The sequence below is a fragment of the Oncorhynchus mykiss genome, chromosome 27, assembly GCF_057628025.1.
Source record: "Oncorhynchus mykiss isolate SJ-2025 chromosome 27, ASM5762802v1, whole genome shotgun sequence".
NCBI classification, from domain to species: Eukaryota; Metazoa; Chordata; class Actinopteri; order Salmoniformes; family Salmonidae; genus Oncorhynchus; species Oncorhynchus mykiss.
In genome coordinates, this window is record NC_143048.1 from 14,859,467 (window position 1) to 14,866,679 (window position 7,213).

The 7,213-nt window shown below is 42.7% G+C and overlaps 1 pseudogene across 1 annotated transcript; it reads right to left on the reverse strand.

Moving 5' to 3' along the window:
- Positions 1-3,705: 3,705 nt before the first annotated feature.
- Positions 3,706-6,767, reverse strand: LOC110507078 (vitamin K-dependent protein S-like; annotated as a pseudogene). Its single transcript, XR_016492421.1, has 4 exons — positions 6,740-6,767; positions 5,996-6,153; positions 4,832-5,056; positions 3,706-4,027 (listed from the first exon to the last, which is right to left on the reverse strand). The product of XR_016492421.1 is annotated as a vitamin K-dependent protein S-like (transcript).
- Positions 6,768-7,213: the final 446 nt, after the last annotated feature.

The window sequence follows — 7,213 nt, forward strand, 5'->3', positions numbered from 1 at the left end:
CATGTTAGTTAAGTCTGTTTTTCTGATTAAATTAACTAATGGACCGACAGCCATACTGTTCTAGGTTCTTCTGTGCTGCCCACTGACACTCATATTCATTAGAGATGCTGCTTGATGTTGCCTGCCTGGCCTCTTCATTGCCGTAACATTGTTGACCTTTATTTCATTAGGGCCCAAAACTCGTTAAGTGATAAGAACTTTGTTCTTTCTTTGAGCCCAATAGGCATAGAGGGGGATGTGTCCGGAAGTATCAAGCCCGTAGCCAATCAATGCATACCTCACAAACTGAAACTTCTGTGTGTCTTTTCTTCCTTCTTTAGACATGTTGTTTGCCATGTGCTTCCCCTGGTTACAGAAACACAAGGTACAGAGCTGAGACAATTCTCCAAAATTCCCCAAGATGTCCCCTCCGATTGACAGACAGACATACTCACACACATACACCTTTGATTTTAAGGAGCGAAGACAGATTCATAAAACGTTCCACTCGTGAGGGCTAAAAACCAATAAACCCAAAATCCAAATGTAATTTGCTTGCACAATTCCACTTGAAACTACTGTGGAAATGTACAAACAGAAGATGGATGGAGTAATTATCTGGGGTTTTTCTTTCCAAATAAAAAAAACCTCTTTCCTCACCAGGGCTCAAAGAATTTCGCAGGACAAAAATAAAACAGAAGAACATTGGTTTAGACTCCTCCCTTTCTCAGGCAACTGTGAAAACCTTGGTTCAAATACTATTTGAAATATTTCAAATACTTTGCACGTTTGCTTTAGCCTGCTTGGAGTGCCAGGTGGGCAGGTTTTGCACCTTCGTGACTATTCTATTGGTTCCATTGCGCCAGGCAAGCTCAATCGAGCTCAGCTAAAGCATTTGAAATTATTTAAATTTGAATCCAGGTCTGCAACTGGATGTGAGAGCTTCTGTCTGGTAAGAAGATGAGTGCCTTGTGTTTTGGTGTTCATGTCACTCTCATGTCAATGAAGAATATAGAGTAGTTGTTCTGTCTCAGGCGCTTCTGTCTTGCTTTAGTTAGTTTCATAGGCAGTATAAGGTAATACACAGAACACTTGCATCTCATCCGTACAGTACATTAAGAAATGGTTCAGGAACTTAGTGTGAGAAAGAATACAATGTTTTTTGACCATCTGGACAGCTTTGGGGGAAATTACAACATATACAGACGTGCTCAAATGTATTGGCACCCAGCCACAAAAAACAAGAATGCACAATTCTCTGAAATAACTTAACTGACAAAAGTGATTGGCATCCAAATCAAATTGATTTATAAAGCCCTTCTTACATCAGCTGATATCTCAAAGTGCTGTACAGAAACCCAGCCTAAAACTCCAAACAGCAAGCAATGCAGCTGTAGAAGCACAGTGGCTAGGAAAAACTCCCTAGAAAGGCCAGAACCTAGGAAGAAACCTAGAGAGGAACCAGGCCAGTCCTCTTCTGGCTGTGCCGGGTGGAGATTATAACAGAACATGGCCAAGATGTTCAAATGTTCATAGATGGCCAGCAGGGTCAAATAACAACACAGTGGTCTACCATTGTTTATACCATATTTAATAGAAATCAGACTTTGCTTTTTATTTTTTTACTCAACATAATATTGTAAATAATTAAACATGAAAAGAGCATGGACAAAAATGGGACCCTTAACTTAATATTTTGTTGCACAACCTTTAAAGGCAATCATTGCAATCAAACGTTTTCTGTAGCTCTCAATGAGACCCCTGCACCTGTTAACAGGTAGTTTGGCCCACTCTTCTGAGCAAACTACTCCAGCTGTCTCAGGTTTGATGGGTGCCTTCTCCAGACTGCAAGTTTCAGCTCTTTCCATATATATTTGATAGGATTCAGATCAGGACTCACAGAAGGCCACTTCAGAATAGTCAAATGTTTTGTTCTTATCCATTCTTGGGACATTATCCTGTTTTGGGACATTATCCTGTTTTGGGACATTATCCTGTTGGAGGACCATTGACCTGCAACTGAGACAGAGCTTTCTGACACTGGGCAGTACGTTTCTCTAAAGACTATCAAGGCATTCTGGAGATTTTATTGTGTCCTGCACAGGTTCAAGGCACCCTGTGCCAGGCACAGCGAAACAGCCACAGACCATCCCTGTAGGCATGGTGTTCTTTTCTATGAAAGCTTCATTTTTTCCATCTGTGAACATGGAGCTGATGTGACTTTCCAAAAAACTCCAGTTTTGACTAATCTGTCCAAAGGACATTCTCCCAGAAAGATTGTGGCTTGTCAATATGCATTTTAGCAAATTCCAGTCTGGCTTTGTTTTTCTTTCAAAAGTGGAGTCCTCCTGGGTCTTCTTCCATGGAGTCCACGTTCACTCAAAAAGCGACGAATGGTGCGATCAGAAACTGACGTTCCTGTGACAACAGTCACCTTGGATCTCTTTGGCAGTTATCCTTGGTTATTTTTCTATCATTCGCACTCTCCTTCTGTTCAATCTGGGGTTGATTTTCCTCTTGCGGCCGCGCCCAGGGAGGTTGGCTGCAGTTTTGGCTGCAGTTCCATGGACCTTAACTTTTTTTTGTTGTGAATTTTTACCCCTTTTTCATGGTATCCAATTGTTGTAGTAGCTATGCACACAATGATACCAAACAGCACAGTGACTACTTTACTCTGGTCCGTGTTCAGTGTGGTGCACACAATGACACCAAACAGCACAGTGACTACTTTACTCTGGCCCATGTTCAGTGTGGTGACCACAATGATACCAAACAGCACAGTGACTACTTTACTCTGGCCCATGTTCAGTGTGGTGACCACAATGATACCAAACAGCCCAGTGACTACTTTACTCTGGCCCATGTTCAGTGTGGTGCACACAATGACACCAAACAGCACAGTGACTACTTTACTCTGGCCCATGTTCAGTGTGGTGACCACAATGATACCAAACAGCACAGTGACTACTTTACTCTGGCCCATGTTCAGTGTGGTGACCACAATGATACCAAACAGCACAGTGACTACTTTACTCTGGTCCATGTTCAGTGTGGTGACCACAATGACACCAAACAGCACAGTGACTACTTTACTCTGGTCCATGTTCAGTGTGGTGCACACAATGACACCAAACAGCACAGTTACTACTTTACTCCATTTAAATAGGCTGAATGACTGATTACATGATTGGAGACGTGTGTGTGATACTAATTAAAGAAACAAATGTGTCCAGGCCATTTTAGAATGTATTTGTAGAATAAACAGCAATTAATCTCTTTTCACAGCTTCTTTGCTTTATTCTATGACATACCAAAGGCATGCAAGTATATATGATAAAATAGCTTTTAATTTAATCAATTTTCAGGAGGAATTAAGCATCAATGCAATCAGCTGTAAGGAGACCAACACATTTGAGCACGTCTGTAAAAAATGCAATGCTACTCAAATAGCTATAAAAAGCAGCAAATGCTTTATTGCCATTCGCAGACTTAAGAGTGGACATGGTAATTCAGCTGTACCGTTTAGCTTTACCTCAGAGGGGAATTCTGCTGGAAATGACAGAAACATATGCAGCAAATAAAGTGAGAGGCCATGCTGTGGTTTTGTGGTAACGTACCAAAGTTTGCCAAAAAAGTTATACCAAACGATCTACACAAAGAAAATGCAATCCTTTGCTTGTTCTTCAAATGAACATCCCTCACATGTTAGAGATGCTTCAATACAAATAAAATTACAACTATTAGAAAATACAATATTAATGCACTCTGCAGTAACATGTGTTACAGATGTTACATAGATAGCCATATGAGACAGAGTGAAACGTTGAGAGACAGACAATGGCCAAACAGTAAACAGTGGTTTAAGTGGTCTCATGTCGTCTTATAAGCAGTGCTGTGTAACAGCGTCTCCACTTCCCATCTCGGATGTCGAGGGCGGCCGTGCAGCTGTGAGATCGGACATCCCTGTGTTTGACCTCTGCCATGTCAAGGTCGACGTTGACACCCTGGATCTTGGCCTGGACACAGCCGTGGAAGCTGGACTCCCCCTCTGGACACAGTCAAAGGTAAAAGAGAGGCCCTGTTCAAGTATCTGAGTTGTGCATCTTTCCTTCCTTCCTTCCTAGAAGTAATCACTGATGAGACATGACTGGACAGGTACTGTAGAGCACAACTTGCAATCATCATTTAAAGGAGGAAGGAATGCACTTTCTTTCTATTTATTTTGACATCTGAACGTACTGTAGTCACCCTTTTTGTATTGGTTATATGTCACCACATGACCAGGAAGCATATGGTCATTCTGGGGTGAAACGTGGATAATTAGTTTATCTGATTTGTGAGGTGATCCAGGAAACATGAACACAGCGAGATGAAAATAATGGAGAGGAGATGTGGGTTGAAATTATGCAAAGTGGGAGGGCAGTAGTAGTGGACAATAGATGGTGAGGAGATAGAGAGAATGATTCTGGGACATGGTATGTGAGAAAGAATGAAACAAGAAGAATGAGGTGGAACGAAGGAGAGAGCTGAAAATAAGAGGAAAGGTTGAGGGTGAGAGAGTCTGGGAAGAGTAGAATAGTAAAAAGGTGTGATGGGTCCACACTTAAAAATATGCTGCATAAAGGTTACATTATTTTAGATTTGATTCATTTCACTGCATCAGGGATAGCGTACACAGATGTTTCGGCTTTGGGGCCTTCTTAAGTGTGTAAGAGTAGAATGGTGAAAGAGTAAGAGGAATAGGATCAGTTGTTATGGGAAGACAGTGTGAATAGGATTGGAAGAGAAAGTATCTGGCCTAGGGTAGTACATTATCTAGGGAGTAGGGTGTCATTTGAGTCTCAATTCTCACCTGGCCCGCCCCCCAGGTATACCATGCTCCCTGGTTGGCTCAACACCCTCTTCAGGAGCTCATAGTCCCCTCTGTCAACTTCATGGTTGCCTTGGTTACACCCATGCCAATCACCAGCTGTCCTGGCCTCACCTGCAGCTGCAGGAACTGACTCTCACCAGAGCAGAGGGCCTGGGGGTAGCTGTGCAACTAGAATAGAGTCCCCCTCAAACGCAACATCAGTTCCTAGGGCACAGGAAACACTAACAATGGATGAATACAAACTTACCCAGGAGAGATTGTTTTTGCTTTATATCACCCCATAAGGCTGTGTTCGGATAGGGATTGGAGGTAATGCTTCATTTGGGTTTAATAGGATCTCCGTTGGTCCAGAAAAATTGTTAACTCATTGTCAAATGGATACAAATTTCATAAACAGAGACAGCGAATGCCAGATCAACAATCGGTATCAACAAAACAACCTGCAAAAGGAAACAGCAACACATCTGTTTGTGCCTTAAAAAGATGTAAAAGGTAAAAGTCAGGGTTTGTTCCACACAGCAGAAAGAATATGTGTTGAAGTCCAACAGAGATCTGTTCATGTATATATGTGGCTGGATTTCCAGGAGTTAAATCATCTTAAAGTATGGCATGCTGACAGTGACATCATTTGAACAAAGCCTCTTTCGGAAAGTTTGACCTCTTCATGTTTGGCATGACATCACAACATGCGAGCATTGGGCTAATCAAGTCAGTTCCCAGACTCCATGGAGGCAGGAGTGTGTGTGTGTGAGAGACTTCTTTGTGACCTGCTGCTGTGTGTGTGTGTGGGTGTGGGCATGCATGCATGTGTGTTTGAGTGACCCAGGCTGTGTCACAACCGGTCGTGATTGGGAGTCCCATAGGGCGGCGCACAATTGGCCCAGCGTCGCCCGGGTTAGGATTTGGCCGGGGTAGGCAGCCATTGTAAAATAGGTATTAGTTAAATAAGGTTACCTGTATTGTGTGTATGTGTTGGCCATCTCTTTGCCATTTGTTAGGATTTGCCATTGTACCATTCTTCAAGATCATAAACATTTCCAAAGCAGTAATAGTGAAGGATTGAGAGAAGATAGAGACTATAACGTAACAAAAAGCTGGTCCAGATCAGTTGGGCCGTGAGGCTGTATAGTTCCGGTGTGTTACCTGTGAAGGGTGGTTGAGTTTCAAGGAGAGAATGTAGTCCTTCTGAGTGTCTACGAGGATGAGGAGAGAGCCTCTGGCTGAAACGGTTCTGAGAGCTAGCTCCACAGAGAGAGTCCAGTCTGCACCATCTGGCTCAGCTGAAGAGCTTCCCAGCAGCACTGCAGACACAAAGACAAACATAACATGCATATCATTCTGCACCCTAACCGGTGCACTTTCTTGTTCCTACAACCATGCAGTGTTCCTTTAACAGACCATTGAATGTCGTCACCCTTTTTACATTACTGACAAAACAAGGAAAGTACCAGATCCAAGTACTTAAACTTCAGCTTCAGAAGTTAGTGAAGTAATGGCAAGAATGAAATGCAGTGGGACAGTAGCTACAGTATGGGAGCATGTGAGACTCTCCGTGGAGATGGTTTAGAGCGTGGGGCTAGTAATCGAAAGGTCACTGATTCAAATCCCTGAGCAGCCAAGGTGGAAAATCTGCCAATGTGCCCTTGATCAAGGCACTTAACCTTAATTGCTCCTGTAAGTCGCTCTGGATAAGAGCATCTGCTAAATGAGGTAAATGTAAATGAGATGGGAGTTAACCAGCGGCCCATTCTTAAAGGGTCCATTCTTTACACATTTTTAACCCAATCTGAATTGTTTTCTTCCTGCGAGAGAAGTTCTGTGTTTCCGCTTAGAATTTAAATACAAGTATCCGGTGACTGTGGGACCCCATTTTTTAGGCACTCTCACATGTGTAATACAACCCGTTCACTGCCATTTTTGGGGAACTTCCCCGCTGCTGGCTTGCCGCCTTGTCCTCTTTTACTGGAAGTCTGCAAAGCCGCCCTCCTTTATGCAGTGTGTTAAGGAGGTGATGTCATCTCTGCCTCTGGGGAAGGTTAGGGTCCCAACATAAGTTTGACTTAATACAATACGATGAGAGCCTGTCTTTTACTTAGAGTAACTTGCATAGTTTGGTTAGCAGTCATGTCTGTTCTGGTGGCCATTTGTGCTGATAAGAATTTTTATTGTTTTTATGAACGTTTTTTCTGTTTGCTCCTGTCCTATTTCATTTACACCTTTATTAGTTAGTTAAGAACAAATTCTTATTTTCAATGACCGCCTAGGAACAGAAGTAGTAGGTAGGTTAACTGCCTTGTTCAGGGGCAGAACGACAGATTTTTACATTGTCAGCTCAGGTATTCGAGCTTGCAACCTTTCGGT